Source organism: Mus musculus, chromosome 3 (assembly GCF_000001635.26).
Source record: "Mus musculus strain C57BL/6J chromosome 3, GRCm38.p6 C57BL/6J".
NCBI classification, from domain to species: Eukaryota; Metazoa; Chordata; class Mammalia; order Rodentia; family Muridae; genus Mus; species Mus musculus.
The window spans coordinates 29,289,358-29,310,796 of NC_000069.6; the positions used below are offsets into that span (position 1 = coordinate 29,289,358).

At 38.9% G+C, this 21,439-nt stretch overlaps 1 protein-coding gene across 19 annotated transcripts in view; it reads left to right on the forward strand.

Moving 5' to 3' along the window:
* The window catches only part of Egfem1 (EGF-like and EMI domain containing 1), a 609,406-nt gene that overhangs the window by 207,705 nt on the left and 380,262 nt on the right, over positions 1–21,439 (forward strand). The gene's annotated exons all lie outside the window — the stretch shown is intronic.

Below are 21,439 nucleotides of genomic sequence, written 5' to 3' on the forward strand. Positions count from 1 at the left end.
GGGTTTCTCTGTAAAGCCCTGGCTGTCCTGGAACACTCTCTGTATACCAGGCTGGCCTCAAACTCAGAAATCCACTTGCCTCTGCCTCTCAAGTGCTGGGATTAAAGGCATATGCCACCACTGCCTGGCAAATAAAGGATTTTTTAAAAGAAAAAAGTTAAGAAACTAATGTTAATTAGATAACATGCTTGGATGTTGAAGGAAAAATGTACAGGAAGGACTTGTGTCTTCCTCAAGAACAAGTAAGAAATTCCTTCTGGTACGCTGTTTAATTATTTTAAATATGTATAGAAAAAGACATTGAAACTTGAGTTGCTTTTTCCATGTGCTCCTGTCTTATGAATTCATTAGTTAGGTGGGTAATGCAAATATATTACTTTGGCAGTATTGCAAGACATCGCAGAGAACATGAGAACCCAAAAACACGCAGCAAAGCCCCGTCTGCTGTTGTACCTCCTCTTCCTGGTTATGTTACAGAGAGCACAGAGCCAAAGGTAGTGTTTGTAAGTGTGATAGAGGCTTAGAAAAGTGAGAGAGTTTTATGGAACCCAAACTAAAGAAACAGGATGGCCCCATGCTTGACTGTATATAGACCAAAGCCAGGACTATAGCTCAGCAGTGTGCTTTCCTAGTGCACAGAAAGCCTTGGGTTGGATCTTGGTGACACATAAAACCAGGTTTCTTGGTCCACTCATATAAACTTCAACATTTAGGAGGTAGTGATAAGAGAATCAAAAGTTCAAGCTCCTCCTAAGGTACATGGCTAGTTAGAATCTGATCCCTAAACACACATACCCATACAGAGAGAGAGAGAGAGAGAGAGAGAGAGAGAGAGAGAGAGAGAGAAAGAGAGAGATAGAGACAGGCAGAGAGAGAGACAGACAGACAGAGACAGGGAGACAGAGAGAGACAGAGATGGAGAGGGAGAGGGACAGAGAGAGAGAGGGAGAGGGCCAGGGAGACAAAGAGTTAGAGGCAGAGGGAGATACAGAGTAACATATAAAGAGACTGAATAAGAGGGCTGATGGACAGAGGGATAGAGGGCTGTGTTGCTATGTTTATGTTTATACAACGATAACAGTATGAGTAGAAGTTAATCTCCTTTAAGAGAAGAATGTAACACCAAAGAGGAACAAAGAAAAGTGTGTGTGTGTGTGTGTGTGTGTGTGTGTGTGTGTGTGTGTGTATTCATGTGTGGAGGTTCACACATGTGGATGTATATGCATGTTTGCACATGTATGTATTTACAGGTCAGAGGACAATGAAGCAGGCTTGCTCATTGTCTGGAATTTTGCAAAGAAGGAAGAACTTTCTGACCATCAAGCTCCCAGTGATCTGCCTGTCTCTACCTCCCATCTTGTCATAGCTGGACATGTCAATATGTACCATTATGTCTGGATTTAGATATGGGCTCTGTGAATCAAAACTCAGGCCTTCACACTTCTGAGACCATCATACTAACACTGAGTAATCTACCAAACCACTCTTGGAGGACTTTGTAAAACTGTCTTATAACCCTCTTCATTCCAATATGTTCATCCTTTTCTCTACATATAGATCTAATCAAATAGGAAGTCTGGTAACTGTATGTGGCTTCCAAGTTTTCCTGATTCAGTCTTCTAAATAAATCAGAAAGCTGCCCCCTCATTGCCATTGTCTGGGCATCAGTTCTTTGTGCAATCACATCTTTGTACTTGATGCTCTAATAATCTCCTTCTTCCTCTTCTTCATGAGGCTGCTACAAGGGCCACCCTGAAGCACAGATCTAAATCTCTCAAGGTTTCCCCAGATTCACATAATGAAATGCAGCTTGCTGGGGTAGGTGTTCCGCACTATCTACTTGCTAGCCAAAAGGACACCTTTTCCCTTCCCTGACCATGTTCTACCTCAGTACAAACAGAGCAATCCATGGAAGTCTTTGAATCAGCTCTGGGTATTTCCACCATCATGTCTTCTTATCAATTCTCCTGGCTGCATAGTCCTATCTGTAGCCTCTCTTTGTGGCCTGGCCAAACTCTACTACAAAGTTTGTGTGGTAAACAAACTTATACTAAACATATAATGAACAATCACATATCAAACATATAATGAACAAACATATACTAAACATATTAAGTGCAATAATCTGTTTGTTCTTTAAGATATCCCAGTGTCAGAGGAAGAATCTCCCATAGCCCATTTAGAGCCGGACTAATCACCAGACTTCTACTTACTTTCAATGTGAATTGCCCTGGACTAAAGTTTACATGTCATTTTACTCAATTCACTATTGTTTGGTTTTCTTAAACCTCTTTGAGCTTTGTCTTCGTTATTTCAGCACTTTGTACACTGGAAGACAATTGATCGATTGAGTGAATGCAAAATTTCCATATGTTGCAAATATCCCAAGAACTCTCCCTATCTTCTCTTTCATATCCACTCTCTGTGTTCACAACTAAACTTCCCCCATGCTGACAACTAGCAGTTGTGCATTAGCTACTTAATAGGCAATGCAGGTGGTCCCATAATGCCATGGTCTCCCCTTGCACCCGCTCTGCTGCCAGCTGCCACCTTGCTTTTTGGCTTTTTTCTGATTTATGGTTTTATTCTCATGAAGTTGCCTCAGATTTGGCAATGTCTGGTTATTTTTGTTTTTGTTTTTTGTTTGTTCGGTTTGGTTTTTTTGTTTGTTTGTTTTGTTTTTTTAGGTTGGTTTCCACCAGACTTGAACTTGCTGTAGAGCATCAGAGGGAACTGTGTGTGCCTATTCTTCATTCTGAGACTCACTAAATGCAAACAGGCAGGTGATTTCTTTTGAAAATGGGTAGAATAGAAAATGAAGTATTTGCCTCTGGAAAATAGGTATCATTTCCCCACTAAAGAAAATGCCTAAATAGTTTATGAGCTTGCAGTAAGTTTTTTTCTGATTTTTCTCTTTAAACAGCTGAGTTTACCAGTTAGATGTTTAAAAAAGAGAGGGACCAGGGTAATATGTGGTCAACTCAACCCCACATACCGTTTTTCTCACACAGACTTCTAGAATCATTTCTTTAGACATCTGCTTCTGGTGTAAAGAGAATGGCGATTGTTTCAGTGCCCCCGTGGGGCTTCCATCTTTTCATTCAAATGAATGTATTAGCAGTGTGGAAGAAGAATTATTAAGGCTGTCTTGTTGAATGTTGAATAGGAGTGTGAACACATTCTTCACAAAAGAGGCTTTGGCTCTACACATAAAATGTGAAATGCTGTGTGAAATACTCTATCTATTCTCTTAATCAATACAATTTCTGATTCTTTATTGTCATTTGGGTTTTGATTAGTTGCTTCAGAGTCCCTGTGTTTGAATGTGAATTAACACAAAGAAGTATAGGAGAAGAACTTAAAAAATGATCTTTTTGTATTTCATACAGTTGGTTAAAATGGCAAAATAAGCAATTATACTGAAGATTGTGTAGTTTTGTGTTTATCACCAGAAAGCTCTATTCTTCATGCCTCCTATCTCAGAGGAGTTTATAGTTTAAAGACATTTGAAAATCTGTTTCATAAAGCAAGCAGATAACTGTGGGCACCGTACGGATTGAAGCAGTTACCGCATGGAATTATTTGTGTGTGTGTGTGTGTTAAACATGGTACTCCAAAGAAATATGAATAGATTTTCAATTGTAACATTCCCCTTAGACATTGCCAATAAAGTAGAGTATAGAAGAAATGGAAGCAAAAGACAGAAAGTCATAACTTTCATAATGTGAAGCTGGTTCTTCCAGAAGCTGAATGAGACTCACAGATGGCTGCATCAGCAGGAAGTTCGCAGGCTGAATGGCTCATTTGCAAAGATTTCACTTTTCCCTTTGGACAGCTGAAGTAATGTCAGATTCTGAACATTTCCACAGGTCGTTTTTGAGTTGTTCCTCCCATTCTTTGTAAATATTTCTTGAGGCCGTGGAACAAAAATTCTACAGCTTAGAAAAAGTAAGCATCCCCCTATGTTGTCTGTGTTCTTCCTGATCCTCTGTTCAAAAGACAGGGAGAGGGGGCTCTTTGAACGCACAGACTTACTGTGGGATCCATGCTCCGTGGGCTATCCCAGCACAAAAACACTGATCACACAGTGGACAATAGGCACAGACCAAACCAAAGGGCACTGGTAGGGTGCCAGGGCCGAGGGAGCAGGCACTTCAATTGCTTTTTCTTGATGAAGTTTATAAATACAATCCAGGCCAGACACACAGTCTACACACACCTGCACTTTTATGGAGTGACATGAATACACAACACACTGAGAAGGATATTTTATGAGAGAAGAGGCTTTTGATGAACTGCATTCTATAAATTTTATGCTTGACTATATAAAAAGAGATAAACTGACAAGTCAAGTCAATTTCTAAGTTGAGAGAAAAGACTTATTAAAATGATTCATTCTCCTTTGCACGGGAGACAATGCTTTCAAACGGTCAGGTTACAGCTCTCTATATTATTTGACAATAGCAAGAGACTGATATCTTATGAAGCTTCTGAATGGGCTCTTTTTCTTTTAATGTGTTTTTTAAAAATACTGTTTCCTACCTGTTGTAGCAGAAATGGCTGTTAGCAATTCAGCTTTTACTACCAATCCTGTGATTTTGATATAGGGATACTCACAGGAATTAAATAATGGCAGCAATCCAGAATGTTATCAATGACATCACTAAATTCATTAAATCTTAAGCACGAGAAAAGCACATCACAGGACTGAAGAACTTGACAGTTCTCTGCTTTCCACCACGCCCATGCTTGTCAACTCTCTGGCAACATTTCTCAGCAATTTGAGGACTAATTGTCCCAATATGCTTTTGTTATTTATTTGCTCTTTTTTTAAACAAACATGCATATTTGTGAAAGCTACCATGTGCCAGTCAGTCACTGTTCAAGGTATTTAAGAGAACCTAAGAAAACCAATCTTTGTGTCACCCTTAGTTTTCAAATACGAAATTAGAGGAATCACTCTGGACATGGCTTGCTGAATGAAACTCCTGCTCTCTGTGGTATTAGAAACCATGGCTGACAGGTACTTTGGCAGGTCCTGTACTCTCAGTCAAAATCAGATTTAAACTATTGACTGGAGCATATATACCACTGCCCAACCAGGCAGTAAAAGGCCAGACAGCACTGTTTCAGCATGGACCAGGTCAACCCTCCCTCCAGAAACACTAAACAACCCTGAGATTCCACCTCACACCAGTCAGAATGGCTAAGATCAAAAATTCAGGTGACAGCAGATGCTGGCATGGATGTGGAGAAAGAGGAACACTCCTCCATTGTTGGTGGGATTGCAGGCTTGTACAACCACTCTGGAAATCAGTCTGGCGGTTCCTCAGAAAATAGGACATAGTACTACAGGAGGATCCAGCAATACCTCTCCTGGGCATATATCCAGAAGATGCCCCAACTGGTAAGAAGGACACATGCTCCACTATGTTCATAGCAGCCTTATTTATAATAGCCAGAAGCTGGAAAGAACCCAGATGCCCCTCAACAGAGGAATGGATACAGAAAATGTGGTACATCTACACAATGGAGTACTACTCAGCTATTAAAAAGAATGAATTTATGAAATTCCTAGCCAAATGGATGGACCTGGAGGGCATCATCCTGAGTGAGGTAACACATTCACAAAGGAACTCACACAATATGTACTCACTGATAAGTGGATATTAGCCCCAAACCTAGGATTCCCAAGATATAAGATACATGAAGATCAGAATGAAACGAAGGTTCAAATTTCTACTAAAACAAAAATATAGGATTTAAAAGCATTTCTTGCTAATTATAGAAATCATTGTTTGGAACTTAATTTGTCTCCTAGTATACATTTTTTGTAATCATTTCCTCTCTTATAAACTTCACAAATTTTCCTAATTATGTGTTTGTTATTTTATTTATTTTTGCTATATTTTCTTGTAAAATTGAGCTTACAGTAGGAATATGTGAAATCATATCTACCAAAAACAAGAAAGGAAACTCGCAAAGCAAATAGCATTATATATTTTGAAAACAGTATCTCCTAGAAATGTCAGAAAAGGTCCAACCATGAAGTCTCATTCACATAGCTACCTAAACATGACTCAAACAAACACAATACCAGTAGAAATACTAACAATGACAATGACAAGGGGACGCTCACATATCCCAATGCTAGACAAAGAACAAAAGGCAACCAAGGAAGACTGCGAGTGGGAAGAATGGTCTTTCCCAGGAAAACACAGGTGGGTTATCCAATATCAAATGGTCAGCTTCAATATATATATATATATATATGTATACACACACAGGTAGCAACATACACTAAGGAGATTGCATTTGTATTTATAGTTTATATAATTATATAGTATAGTAAATAGTATATGTGTGAACAACATGTATTTGAATGAGATCAAGTGGGCTACATTGGAGTGACTGGAGGGAGGAATGAGAGGGGGAAATGATACAATTTTAGTATAATCTCAAAAATTATTTAAAAGTAAAATAATATATTTTCTGTACATGTAAAGGAGTTAAAATGTTTCTGATTACCCAATATTCTTCAATCTTAGGGCAGCATCTTTGTCAAAACTTATCTTTCCTTTGGGAGTATTTCCTTTTCTTTTTCTTTTCATGTTCTGAGCCCCCTACCCCACCTCCATCAACTGGGTCTTACTTGTGCAGAATAAGTACCCTACCACCCATTTGTATCCTCAGCTTCTTTTGACTTTCTTTTTTTGAGACTGGGTTTCATCTACTCGCTTAGTGAACTGTGAACTTTAAACTTTGAACTTCTCTCTACAGCTCTGGCAGGCCTAGAGTTGTGATCTTTCTCTGTCAGTCTCCCTAGGAGCCAGGATTATATAGTCTCATACCACCAAGGCTTGCATGAGTGTTAAAATTATCTGCTTCTGGTCTATATTAATTGAAAAATTAGCGACATGTAGATTAATTTAGTTTAAGACATATTTTAAATTTTCACTGTAATTTGTTTTCTTCCTTTTATTGAAAAGTTCTTTTTTTATGTCCTGATTACAGTTTCACCTTGCTCTTCTTCTCCTCCTCCCCTTCCATCCAGATCCACCCCCTTCTGTCTCTCATAGAAAACAAGCTTTTAAGGAATAATATTAAAATATTACCACAAGATAAAACAAAAAGATAACATATCAGACTAGTACGCCAAAGCAATCACGCAGAAACAAAAGAGCCCAAGAGAAGGCATAAGAAACAGAACCACATTTCCAAACTTAGGAATACCACACAAACTAAACCAAAAGCTATAATATATGTGCAAAGGACCAGTAGGGTATAATGAGAGAAGAAAAAAATAAATAAATTAAGCAATAATAAGGTGAAGGTTTTTTAAAAAAAAAGAAAGAAAGAAAAGAAAAGAAAAAAGAGAAAGCCCCAACACAGCACTCAGACAAAAGAACTTCCTAAGATCAAAGATGCTATTCAGTTGTATTTATTTATTTATTTATTTAGCCATCCACTGCTGGGCATGTAGCCTGCACTTAGGAGTAGTTTGTTTTCCCAGTGAGACTGTTTTGGAGAAAATTAAATTTTCATTTGCAAGCGGTTATTAAGAGATTAGATCCTGGATTAGATTTCGAATTAGAAATGGGGTACTTCTGCTCTCGGACTCCATCTGGTGCAGACAAGTGGAGGCCCTAAGCAGGCTGCCTCAGTCTCTGTGCCTTCATATGTGTGTCAGTCATGTTGATTTAGAAGACTTTTTCTTCACGTTCCCCATCCCCTCCTGCTCTTACATTCTCTTTGTCTCTTGCTTTGCTGGATTCCCAGAGTCTTTAGAAGTATTCGATGGAGACATACTGTTTGAGGCTAAGTGTTCAAGGTCTTTCACTCTCTGCATATTGTCTTGCTATGAGTCACTACATTTGTTCCCATTCGCAGCAGGAGAATGGCTGAGCAAGGCACTGATCTATGAGTATAGCAGAATATCAAAAATTTGATACAATCAAAGCTTTTAAAAAGTCAGGGTCGCACAGACAGCCCTGGTCAAACTCAGTGGGTCACGACTAACACCAAAAGCATGATCTTGAGAAAGCAGTTGTAGGTAAGAGGGGTTTGATGGAGATTGAGGCAGATAGGGGAAGGTTGGGATCAGAGTAGCCAATATGCATTATATATGTGTATGAAATTGTCAAAGAGAAAGGGTAATATGAGATATTAAAATATTAAATGGCATTCATGTTTATTACATAGAGAAGTTCCCGCATTTCAGCTCTGAAAAGAACTCTTAGTTGTTAAGGAATCTAAACTAAACCTCACATTCCTGGTGTCCTGCCTCCTCCTCCTTGAAGTTGCTGATGTTCTTAAAGTTTTCCGTATCCCTAAAGGCATACGAAATGTACTTGCATGTGTTCATGTTGACAGTAATAAGAACATTGAATTTAGTCCATTAGGAGTTTCAGTCTATTTACTAGATCAAAGAACTATTAGTGTAAATGAATTTGATGTGATTTTTCTTCTTATTCAAAAGGAACATTGATCAGCCCAGTGTTTTCAAAGTTTAATCCAAGTAACTGTTTTGGGGTATAAAATTGAAAGCAAGAATAAAAGATTTTCTAAGTGGTATCGAAGTCAAAGCATAACAAAATCGGTGTTTTGCATTTCATAATTATCCATACTCCTAGGATTAATTTATCCATCCTGACTAAACAATTGGCACTTCACATAGCAGTACATTGAATTTGTCCATTTTAATCTTAATACAGAAACCTGTTGCACTTTAAAGTATAAAATATTACATTTTAGATGACTCAATATATATTGTCTAGTCATTGACTGTTCAGATAGCTGAGTGAATAATTTTAGGGAATAGTATCTCAGTGTGTTGTTATTGCTTATGAATGAAAACTAAATGTAATGCTTTCTAATCTACTTTCAAAAGTAAATATGTCTGATATATTTTCATATTTCAATTACACATTTAAAGTGCCCGCTGTTGCTCATCTTGTACAGTAACTCTGAGTCTGTAACCATTCCCAACACTGATTCCCAAAGTCCATAAAAGAGTTTACAGGGAAAAAGATGAGTCCCACAAATCTCGGGATGTATTGGATCATGAAGGTTAATTAAAACACATTTCAAAAGATTGTCCTTGAAGTAAGATTACTAGTCTGCCTAAAGGTATGTCATGGCATAGAGTTTGGGGGATTCCATTGTTTTGTTTTCTCCCCCAAGCGAATGTATTACTAAAGACACAGAATATTCAGAGGAAAATGCAGTATGTATAGTTTGTGGGGCAAATGAAATTTTTAAATGGTGAACCCTTTGGAGAAATTTGATGTGGAGGTACATGTGGTGCTAAGTATGCAATCCAGCTACTCAGAAGAGGAAGAATCGCATTTCAAAGCCTTACAGGACTATCAAGTAAGTTCCAGGATAGTCTGAGTAATTTAATGAACGTGACCACATCAAAATACTAAGAAAAAGATACATCTTTATATATATATATATATATATATATATATATATATATACATACATATATACATATATATATATATATATAATTACATATTTTCCTCAATTACATTTCCAATGCTATCCCAAAAGTCCCCCACACCCTCCCCCCCACTCCCCTACCTACCCACTCCCATTTTTTGGCCCTGACGTTCCCCTGTACTGGGGCATATAAAGTTTGCCTGTCCAATGGGCCTCTCTTTCCAGTGATCGCCGACTAGGCCATCTTTTGATACATATGCAGCTAGAGTCAAGAGCTCTGAGGTACTGGTTAGTTCATAATGTTGTTCCACCTATAGGGTTGCAGATCCCTTTAGCTCCTTGGGTACTTTCTCTAGCTCCTCCTTTGGGGGCCCTGTGATCAATCCAATAGTTGACTGTGAGCATCCACTTCTGTGTTTGCTAGGCCCCGGCCTAGTCTCATAAGAGACAGCTATATCAGGGTCCTTGCAATAACCGCTTGCTAGTGTATGCAATGGTGTCATCGTTTGGAGGCTAATTATGGGATGGATCCCTGGATATGGCAGTCTCCAGATGGTCTATCCTTTTGTCTCAGCTCCAAACTTTGTCTCTGTAACTCCTTTCATGGGTGATTGTCCAATTCTAAGAAGGGGCAAAGTGTCCACACTTTGGTCTTCGTTCTTCTTCAGTTTCATGTGTTTTACAAATTGTACCTTATATCTCACTATACTAAGTTTCTGGGCTAATATCCACTTATCAGTGAGTACATATCATTTGAGTTCTTTTGTGATTGTGTTACCTCACTCAGGATGATGCCCTCCAGGTCCAACCATTTGCCTAGGAATTTCATAAATTTATTCTTTTTAATAGCTGTGTAGTATTCCATTGTGTAAATGTACCACATTTTCTGTATCCATTCCTCTGTTGAGGGCCATCTGGGTTCTTTCCAGCTTCTGGCTATTATAAATAAGGCTGCTATGAACATAGTGGAGCATGTGTCCTTCTTACGCGTTGGGACATCTTCTGGATATATGCCCAGGAGAGGTATTGCGGGATCCTCCGGTAGTACTATGTCCAATTTTCTGAGGAACCGCCAGACTGATTTCCAGAGTGGTTGTACAAGCTTGCAATCCCACCAACAATGGAGGAGTGTTCCTCTTTCTCCACATCCATGCCAGCATCTGCTGTCACCTGAATTTTTGATCTTAGCCATTCTGACTGGAGTGAAGTAGAATCTCAGGGTTGTTTTGATTTGCATTTCTCTGATGATTAAGGATGTTGAACATTAAAGAGATACATCTTAATGATGACTTGAGATATGCCTGCAACCTCCAGTAGGATTAAACAAAAGCAAACACAGAGTTTTGACAATGTGCTACTGTGCTTGCCTGGCAGGCACAAATGACCAAGTTTTATTACTAGAACCTTCGAGAGACAAAGAAGGAAAAGTTTCAAACATGTTTTAACCAACCATACTATCAGAGTTTTGTGTTAAGGGTACTGTGATTCCTGGAGTACGGAGACTCCCTCTGAAGATCACGCATCTCCTTTCCCCAAGTGTGTGCAACCCTCCAGGCTTTCCGAGCTGTAGATTTTACATTTGTGGGTAGCTTTCTTTACCCCACCCAGTGTATGTTCCTAATCTCAGCATTTTTGTCTGTATGCTGTATTTCTTGTCCAAATGTTCTTACAGGTTTTATCATAATGGTACCATTCTTTGAAGGGAATATAATCATTTTAATAATGATAATTCATGTCATAGGAAAATCCAGAATGATATTTGTTATATTCTCCTCTTCTCTTTTACCATGAAATGTTTAACTTCACTTTTTTTAATCTGGGGATTTTGGGTTATAAGAGTTATTCATGGCAATGCAATATGCTGTGTACAAGGGTTGTCATTTTGTCCTTGATCATTAGTTTCATCCACTCAGTTAGAAGGATGCTGAGAGAAGGGCTTCTTACTGCCTACATGCTGCCTTGCTGAAGATTCTTTTTAGGTAAGCCTGTGAAATCCTGATCGAGTTCTTCCTCAGTGGCAGCAGAAGGAACAGCTGGCTGAGGGTTTCTCTACTTCATATTCTGAGTTCGTTTTCCCATCAATATCAGGAAAGTAATGTTTATAATCACCTAGTTATCCACCATTGAACTGTACATAGTCTCCTTGTATAATGTCATATTTAATAATTTGGTTATTAAGTACAATTTGGTGCACAATGGAGTAAATGACTACTTCAGACTAGTCTCTGTGCTGAGGCTTGCTTCCTTCCCTTTGTCCTCCTTATCCTTAAGCTTCATCTGTCTTGTCTTGAGCCTTAGATTTTAGTAGCTGTCTTTCCCATCTCGTGTACTTCTTATACTTCTAGTACTTGTGTTTTCTCATTGCTGTATTGAGTTATAGGTTCTCATGATTGTGTAAGAAATGTAGACGCATTTACTTATTAATCATAAGAAGTTTTCAATTCAAATGAAAGGATTATTCTAATTGTGCATGTTTTTTAAAGTATTTTATCTGATACTCTGACAAATTGGTATGCTGGAGAATGTGTGGATGAATTTTCTAAGGTAGTCTTTTAGATAGTGTGTGCTGACCTTTATAAATCTGATTATAAAGCTTTATTTCAGCACTTTATTTAATTATTTACAACTACTATGATGATGATGGCTGTACATCATCATCATCATCATCATTATTATTATTATTATTATTATTATTATTATTATTATTATTACTATTGAAGGTGTCTCAGTATACCACTATGTACTTCTGCTTAGATTAGAACTTCCTATGTAGACTATGCTGACCTTAAATTTATGGTGATTCTCTTGCCTCTGCTGTGTGTGTGTGTGTGTGTGTGTGTGTGTGTGTGTGTGTTTGTGAGAGAGAGAGAGACAGAGAAAAACAGGGACAGAGAGAGACAGAGACAGAGACAAAGACAGAGAGACATATTCAGAGAGAATCCAGGGATGGGGAAGGGACAGAGTAGTCAGAGGACAATTGGAAGAGTCATCTTTCTGCTTCCACTCTTTTGGGTATTGAACTCAGGTCATTAGGCTTAGAAGCAAGAGCCCATTGGTCTTGCAAACTTTATATGCCTCAGTACAGGGGAACGCCAGGGCCAAGAAGTGGGAGTGGGGGGGGGTATGGGAGTCTGGGGTGGGGTAGGGTATGGGGAACTTTTGGGGTAGCATTGGAAATGTAAATGAAGAAAATACCTAATTAAAATTTAAAAAAAAAAGAAGAAGCAAGAGCCCTTACCCACCTAAGCATCTTGTAGCCCTGTGGGATTTCCTGCATAGGCCACATTGGCCTCATGTTTATGGTAACACTCCTGCCTCTGTCTCTCAGGGGCTGAGATTATAAGGGTCTGCACTGCATGGGCCTGAGTGTTTATCATTCTTTTTCTACATTTCAGTTTAAAAGATCCCACTGAATGCCTGTTTCACATTCTCATGTCTTTGATTTTTTTAAAGTTGCTTTTACATAATAAGCTATGAGAGTCACCACAGGCACTCAAGCATTTCAAAGGTGATTTTTGCATGCTCAAGTGTCAGTGTATGCTCATTGCAGAAGTATTAAAATGTGTGTTATGGATTTGAACAAAGACCTTTCACCTTACACTCAGGATTATCTGATTATTAAAACACACTCACATCTCACCGCCTTGGTTTTCTTATAATGTCATGACCTTTAAATGCAAGAAGAGATGCAAATGCCACTTGTTCTCTGGAATACTTAAGCCATTGGGGGTATTTTAAATATCGCCAGGCTTTTCTACTTATTCCCAGAGGATTAGCTGAATTGATGAGGGTCTGATAGATTTGATACAGGAAGAGAACAAGCATCTCTATTAGCTCTCAGTGTGTATCAATATACAGTGACTGCCAGTAATTAACAGCAGTTTACCCACACATCACCCAGACTCCTGGTTATGAGCCGGCAGCTTACAGTCTGGTGATACATAGACTGCCGTGGCTCAATTAAAAACACGACTAGCCCTACCTTCTTTGAAAATGGAGAAAAGCCCAGGGCTTATATCTATATTGTGGCTTGAATGTCTTCAACTTTGACTACACACAAGATCTTTTCAAAGGTGCTCTTGCCAGCTTTCCATTCCTGGATATCCTGGAGAGCAAGATTCGGGGCACAGAACTTTCAAAAGCTTCTTGGGTGATTTTCACATGGTGCATATTTGGAGACTGGCTGGAAAGCCAGCCATGAAGTTCCTAGGATTTCAGTGTGTGTGCTGTCCCTGGGCACCTCACTCATGGTGCCTTCTCCTCCAACCTCTGGTCAGGCACTTGTGGTTGTGTGGCTATATCAGCCTCCCAAGAGCAACTACTGATGCTGGTTCACCCACCCCATTGGAGTCCAGGCATGTAAAATTTCTCTTCTCTGTTATATCTTTCCCACTCACCAGAACGTTGCTTCTAGTTTGAATTCTATGCTGCTTTTCTGGATCCTTCTTTTTTTCTGTTTTTCTTATAGGGTTTGCTCTTGTCTCGTCTTTAGATCTTGCCCCTTATCCATATATCATAATATGGATGAGGGCTTTTCTTGACATGCATGCTTTCTTTTGGTGTTCAGAGTATATATAATAATAAGACATTAGACTGGAAATATTGAACAGGCTCTAATCATTGCAAAGTTTCCTTCTATATGGTCCTACCTCCCTGACTTCTAATTTAAAAAATTACCTTTTATATATCCTCCGAGAGACCTTCTTGCCAACTTCTGGAACAAAAAAAATATGTTAAATTATCCAGTTAAACATCTTTTTTTGCAGTTAACCCCTGCTTAGTTGCTTGTTGATAATTATCTCCAATTTGTAGTCCCTTGAACTTTGCAAGCAATATCCCAGTACTCTGTCTTCTGTTTTAAAACTCATAGCCATTTGGGGCATTTGTAAATTATAGACTCTCAGATCTGTGACCCATGTTAAGTTATGTTTCTATGTTTCTATAGTATGGATTTGCTGCTAATGCTGATGTGTCTAGGCTCAGTAGGCCAATGCTGAGTGGGTGAGTCCACATGGGCTGGGTATCTGCATTTATAGTAAATGCCTCATTGGGGTGATTCTGTTCTAGTAGTCTACATTGGCAGCAACATCATTTTCTGTCTGGCTTTTCAAGTTAATATGTATTTGGGAATTCTGTGAAGATCTTGTTATAAGGCTGATTTTATTCATAGGTTCTGGGATCTTATATTTCCAGCAAGCCTACAAGTCCCATGCTCTTGAGTAGTGAGGCTTTACGTTACGTAATCAATATAAAATTCAGATTTATAAGTGTCTACAGCCTCTAATCTAATAGGGTTTTATATTGGAACCCCATAATTAAAGCATAATTATCTTTAGACAAAACATATCAGATCATTTAATATCAAAGATAGAAGGAGTTTTCCAAATAGCTAATAGAGGAACCTTTAAAATTATAATTAATTAATTAGTTACTTAATGTGTGGGTGGGCACATGGATGGAAATCAGAGAAGAGCCAATAGGCATGTGTTATCCTTTTCTCCCATTTGACCACCAAAGATTGAATACAAGTGTTCAGGCCTGATGGATACAACTTTCCTTGCTAAACCATTTTACCAATCCCAGGAGGTTTTTCTTCAAGCTCATCTCTAAGACCCAAACCTTCAATTCTACCCAATTCTCCATGAAGAAAAAAAAAATCATAAGTACTTTTAAAGGACTTGACCTTTAGGCTGTGGAGGTAGCTCAACTAAAAACTGGCTGCTGTCCAAGGGTAAGGAAATAAATTTTGTCCATAGAAGCATGTGAGGAAGCTAGGGAGAAAGGCATGTGCTCTTCATCCCAGCACTGGGGAGGCCTGAGACAGGTGGATTCCTAGAGCTATTGCCAGTTCCAGCTAGCCCAATCTGCTGGCCCCAGGTCCCAGTGAAATGATATAAATATAAAAAGAACTGATCTACATCTTCAGAAAAATACCTGAGGTTAACGTCTGACTTTCACACATACATGCGTGTACACATGCACAGAGAGAGATAGAAACAGTGACAGAGAGACAGACAGAGACCATCAGAGATACAGAGAGATACAGACAGGCAGACAGACTTGACTCTTTGGTTGTTTGTTTCTAGGATCTAAGCATCCATGAACAGCCTGGATTCCCATCACCTGGATTGGTATTCCCTCACTGTGAGCTTGAATGGAAAACACACACATGTGCATCATGTGGCTAATGGTTGAACATCTGGGGTTGACTTAACTTGTCAGAAGTCTAGACACATGCTGACCCTACAATGCCTCTGTTCATTGCTTAATTAAACCTGAATATTCAGTGTGAGTCGGAAAGTTCTTCAGACCTGCAAAACTCAGAAAAAAAAGGCAGAGGTGCTGTTTGGTTTCAGTTTTGATTAGACATCAAAAGTTACCAAAATCTGCCCTGGAGATTCATTGTTGATGGAGATAAGGTTGGTCTTTGCTTTCTATTGCTGCCTTGGCTTTAACATAAGGGAAATCTAATGAAAACATCAATAAACTGCCCTCTCTCATGTTGAAAGGAAGCTGTGGCTTTTTAAAACACCTTTTACAGGTGAAATGAAGTCCAGCTCCAAAATCTCCTGTGGAAATTTTTACTGTGTGAAAAAGTATACTTAAAAAGAATAGTGATTCTAAATGCTGTCTATGAAATGAACAAAAACACTGGAGTTGAATAAGGCTAAATTAAATCAAGATCATGCCACTTTGTGAACTGTACTCACTGCCTCTGAGCTGATTTTCTTGTCTGTGAAATGATGGTAATAGTAGTTATCTACATTTCTGGATAAAATTATAAATTATAATAAAATCCTGTAACCCAGTGTACAGCGGTGAATAGTCATTAGACATCTATAGACATTTGTTTCTTCATGTGTTATAGCAAATGCAAATCTTGTTGTATTCATATATTTGCGTTTTCTGAGCAGAATGAATTATTTAGTACATTTAGTCTATTTAAATACTAAAGGTCCTATATACATGACTTTTAAAACTAATATAAATTAGAAACTGTGGTAAACATGATCAAAATTGTCTTTAACTGTGGAGCCCATTTTAATAAAAGCCAGGCCATGCTTTTAGAAGAAAATTTAGGAAGGAGGGAAAAGGATCCATTTGTACTGGATTATAAAACTGGACATTATTATATTTTCAGTAATATGAGAACTTCTTTTGTTTTTTTTGTTTTTTTTTTTTTTACTCTAGATGTGAATCTTTTTTTTTTTTTTTTTTTTTTTTTTGGTGACAGGGTTTCTCTGTACAGCTCTGGCTATCCTGGAACTCACTTTGTAGATCAGGCTGGCCTCAAACTCAGAAATCCACCTGCCTCTGCCTCCCGAGTGCTGGGATTAAAGGCGTGCGCCACCACGCCCAGCAAGAATTTCTTAACATAAACTATTTCTCTGAAATATTTGCTATGAATGTTCTCATGCTTACTGTTCTTTTTAAAATTATATTCTTTGGGAACATAGAAAAGCGAACAGTTTGTGATGGATAGTTTTACGATTTCCCTAGCCTTTGAAAAATAATTAAGCTCTTATGTTCATTTATTTTACCTGTGCAATATTAAACAGAGACATTTTCTTAGTTCCTCTCCCCGGGTAAATTGTCAGTATTCGGAGACATTTGTGGTGCCTGTGACTAGAAGCAGGGACTACTAAGATGCACTAGAGAGAAGCAGGACACTGTGTAGAGAGGTGCTAGGTATATGGCAAGTTCTCCACAGTGAAGAATTACTGGACCCTAGGCAACCAAAATCAGCACCGCTGAAGCGGAGGAATCTTGACACATTTCACTGCAAAACAAAAGCAAAAGGTACACATTAAAACTCGGTGGCCACAGCCCTGCTTTCCTAGTGGGGTAATCCTGTTGTCAAGAGCGAGGACTGACTCTTGGTTGGTGGAAATAAAACACAGATGTCACATTGATTTGTGACTTTCCAGGGACTGATTTCCTCCAACCAGCTGAAATTCCTAATAGCACATCCATGATCCTGAAATTTCATAGGGGTACAGATGGAGACATTTTGGACGAAAAGAAGACACAGTGTCTTAGTTGGCATGTCAGTGAGCAATAGTGAAAAGGTTGAGAGACAGGGCTCTAATTGTAGCCACATGTTAAATGAGGCATGTACCAAGCTCACAGCACCACAGCACCAGCTGTATTCCTTTCCCAGCTGTATGTTTTAAGTCCTATGATAGCTGGATCATGGGTCCTGGTCAGAAAGATGGAGAATGTGACCCTCTCGAGAGGCCCTGTGTTTCTCTGCTTGCTTTCTCTCAGCCTTCCATGTGAAAGTCAGTCAGCCATAGGCATTGCTTGAATGTTTCTTATGAGTCAGGTACAGTAAATTCTCTTGAGGAATTTGCATGTTGTGAGAGGAGACAAAAATAGACAATAAGTATAATAAATAGTTAAATCGTATAATATGCTAGACAATAATTTTCTCATAAAAAGCAGGATAATATGTCTTTAAAAGTAAAAATACTTGTGAGATACTTTCTATTGTCCATATCACTGTTTTACAGATAAACCTATCAAAAAAAACAAAAAACAAAAACAAAAAAAACCAGAACAAACACAACCCTCCTAAGGTTGCAAAGACTGGATCTAGCCAGGCTACATCCATACCCAGAAGGTCCCCGATGCTTGTTAGTTACCACGTTGTATTGTATCACTGCTGTTCTTAATGATATGACAACTCAATTGATGTTTAGTCACATGCTACAAATGATACCATGTTTTAAATGTAAAAGAAAGAAACATTGTACCAGGCACTTGATGAAAAAGCCAAAGGATACTTTGTTTCAGAACATGAGCAAAAAGGTTGAACTTGACTTTGAATATGATACACAAAGTGGATGGTTCCCAGTTCCTGGGCAGAGTGGAGTGAGTGAACTAACTAGACTTAAGGGAGCTGGATTCATTCCCTCAGGACCACTATGGGAAAGTCTTGTCTCAGGAGTAGCATCCACAAGCTAAGGACCAGACAAGGTGAGATCTAGCTGAGAAATCTTAGAGGAACCTGGAAGAAGTTAGGTCAACTGGGAGTCCCAGACATGGTGGAGAGAGGGCCCTCAGGAAGGGTTTCTCAATACAAAAACTGGCCCATCCTTTTCATCAGATGGCCAGAAGAAGACCATGACAGTTTCTTAAGCTTCCCTTGCCAGTGAGGACTAATTAACAGGGCTGTTCTAAAGGTTGCAGGTGAATTAAGTACCGTTTAGTTACTGAATAAGATGTGGGTTACTGTAGGCATATTGCCTATATTTGCAGTCGCTGGCACAGTGAGGCAGGCATTATCTTCATTTTGCAGATGGAGCGAATGAAAGTCACGCGACCTCTTTAAGGCTTTAGAAGCAGCAGGTGGAAAGGTCTACCTATGATTTCATTTCAAGGGACACCAGAGCCTGTGTCTTTTTCCAGCTCCCATTAGCTCCCCCTGTGATAAACAGGTGTTGTCAAAACACTGTGAGAAAAAAAGCAAGCACACTGTTAGAATTTTCTCTGGGGAGAAAACGCTGAAGTTAAATCTTTTGCTTTTGAATGTTAAACCCAGCCCGAGGAAGCCTGTCATCGCTCTGTTTCATGGTTGAGCTTGATCCCCTGCCTGCTTCCTGTGCTTGCCATTTCCTTGGGGACCTGAGCTGTGTGCCAAAGCTTTCTCTTCTCTCCTTTGCCTGCCCTCCTTGTGCCTTCCTTGCTGGAGGCTCAAGCTTCTTACTGCTTCTTTAAGCCTTCGACTCATCCTTCCCAGACATCCTTATTATAACTTTCATTTCTAGTTTTGTCCTTTCTTCTTCAATATTTATTTATTCTCCAAAGTATGCCAAGGTAGATTTCTGTGTAATTATCACCCCCTGCTGTGCTGACCTCTCTCTAGGCTTGACTCTACAGACACACATCCTTACCTGCAGCTCTCTGCTTGAGACATCCTGAGGATTTTTCTGGTCTCTTGGTCACTGGGACTGCCTCTTTCCTGGAATTCCTCCTATTATACTCGCCATTCTTTTGTTAACCCTTGTTTTTGTCCCTATCAAAGTGACACCATGCACAGGGACTAGTCTTCATGCCTCACACTTTCTCATTACTCTTCATGAATCTCCTAGAACTCTCTCTCCAGCCCGACATTACTCCTGAGTGTCTGGTGCTTGAAGAATCTATTATACCAGCTTCTGAATATTCCTCTGGATTCTTCTTGGGTATTACCTTGTCATGGGTATCCACACCAGTAGTGAGGTAGTCACTTAACACACACACACACACACACACATATTCACTCACACTCTCTCACATACTCATATTTCTTAGCATATGGATAAAATTAGCATATACCTAGCACATATAATTAATATATACTAGCATGGTATATGGTAGCTACTCAATAAATGTAGCTATTTTTGCATCTTTAAGCAATACTGTTACAATTAATGAACAATTATACTGTGATAGTTAATAAATGATAATTAATCATCTCTATCTAAATTAGAGAGGGGAATGAACATGATTACTCAAGATCATTCTTGTTTTCGTTATTTCTCAAATAATAGCATCCAAGGATTTCCCATTCTGCAGCATTTTTCCACCTTGCACTGCTATTATTGGCAGTTTCTTTATATCTCCTGTGGCCTGATGCAATGACACTCATCAACTTCTCTTGCAGTAGTAATGCACCCCTCTAAATGCATCTGCCCTCTGCTCAGTCTAGAGAGATATTCATCATTTTTACCTGCTCATCTTGTTGGCTTTCTTTTAATGCTATCTAATGCTACCTTTGTTTTGTGTTCTGTGCCAAGCAACACAGCCTGGCCCAGCATCTCCTTACTAGCCAGTCTTCATATGTAGTCCATGTATGCCTTTATCTCAGAGCTGACACTCAGGAACTATTGTATGGTGAGTCATGCTATCCTGTGTGTCACTGCTGTGAGTCTCACTGAACATACGGCCACCTGAACATGAGTTTTCCTGCTTACATTTCATACAAAGTCAGATACTGAAAACTCTGGGATGACTGAGCACTGTTTTTCTCTAATAGGTTGTACATGAGTTTATTTAATATAGCGTTTTAATAGTACTTTATTTTTTTGAGATTGTAAATATGGCATTTCTTCCCCTTCCCTTTGATTCCTACAAACCCTCTATGTCCTGTACCTTGCTCTCTTTCAAAATCATGGCCTTTTTGCATTATCTATTGTTATGCATACACTTGAATGCATATATGTATATGTTTTCACAACTGATCTTTGGTATTGGATAGCAAATTAGTATGTTCTTCCTTTGAGAAAACTATTTGCTCTGATCTCAGGATTTATAAGTTACCAATAGTTCTTTGTTTACGGCTGAGGCTTCATGAGATTGCTTTGTTCCACATTAGCATGCCTATTGGTATGGTCCTTGACATTTTATCCAGCCATCATTGGTGAGACTTCATGGGTGGAGTTTGTGACATTTCCAGGGGACAGAATCTCACAGCTAACTTCCACTTCCTCTGGCTCATAGGGTCTTCCCACCTGTCTTCTACAATGATGCCTAAGCCTTAGTTTCTGGAGTTGTGTTATAGATCTATCAATTGGGACTAGATGCCACAATTGTACTTTCAGATCAGTTGGAGTTTTCAGTAAGGGCTTCTGTCTGTTGTGAAGAGACATTTCCTTGATGAGGATGGAAAGCAACCCTAATCTGTGTGTATAAGATAAATATTTAGTATGTAGGTAGGATTTATGCTGATTTAGTAAAGTGTACATTGTAGAGTTCCTTCTTGTTAAATGACTCTTAAGCCAAATTAGAGAGCTTTAGTTACCACCAAGGTATGTGTGTCACTACCGTACTCTTAGGGTTATGGTGTCATGCTGGTCTCTGATAAGGTTCATAGGTATCATAGCTAGGTAGCTCCGTTTACTGTTCCCTTCTTTTGGATACTTGCACAGAGCTTTCTGGTACTGTGAACACTCAGGGAAGAGAGTTAGTTTCAGGTCACATCAAGCTCAGGTTCTCTAGACCTTTTATC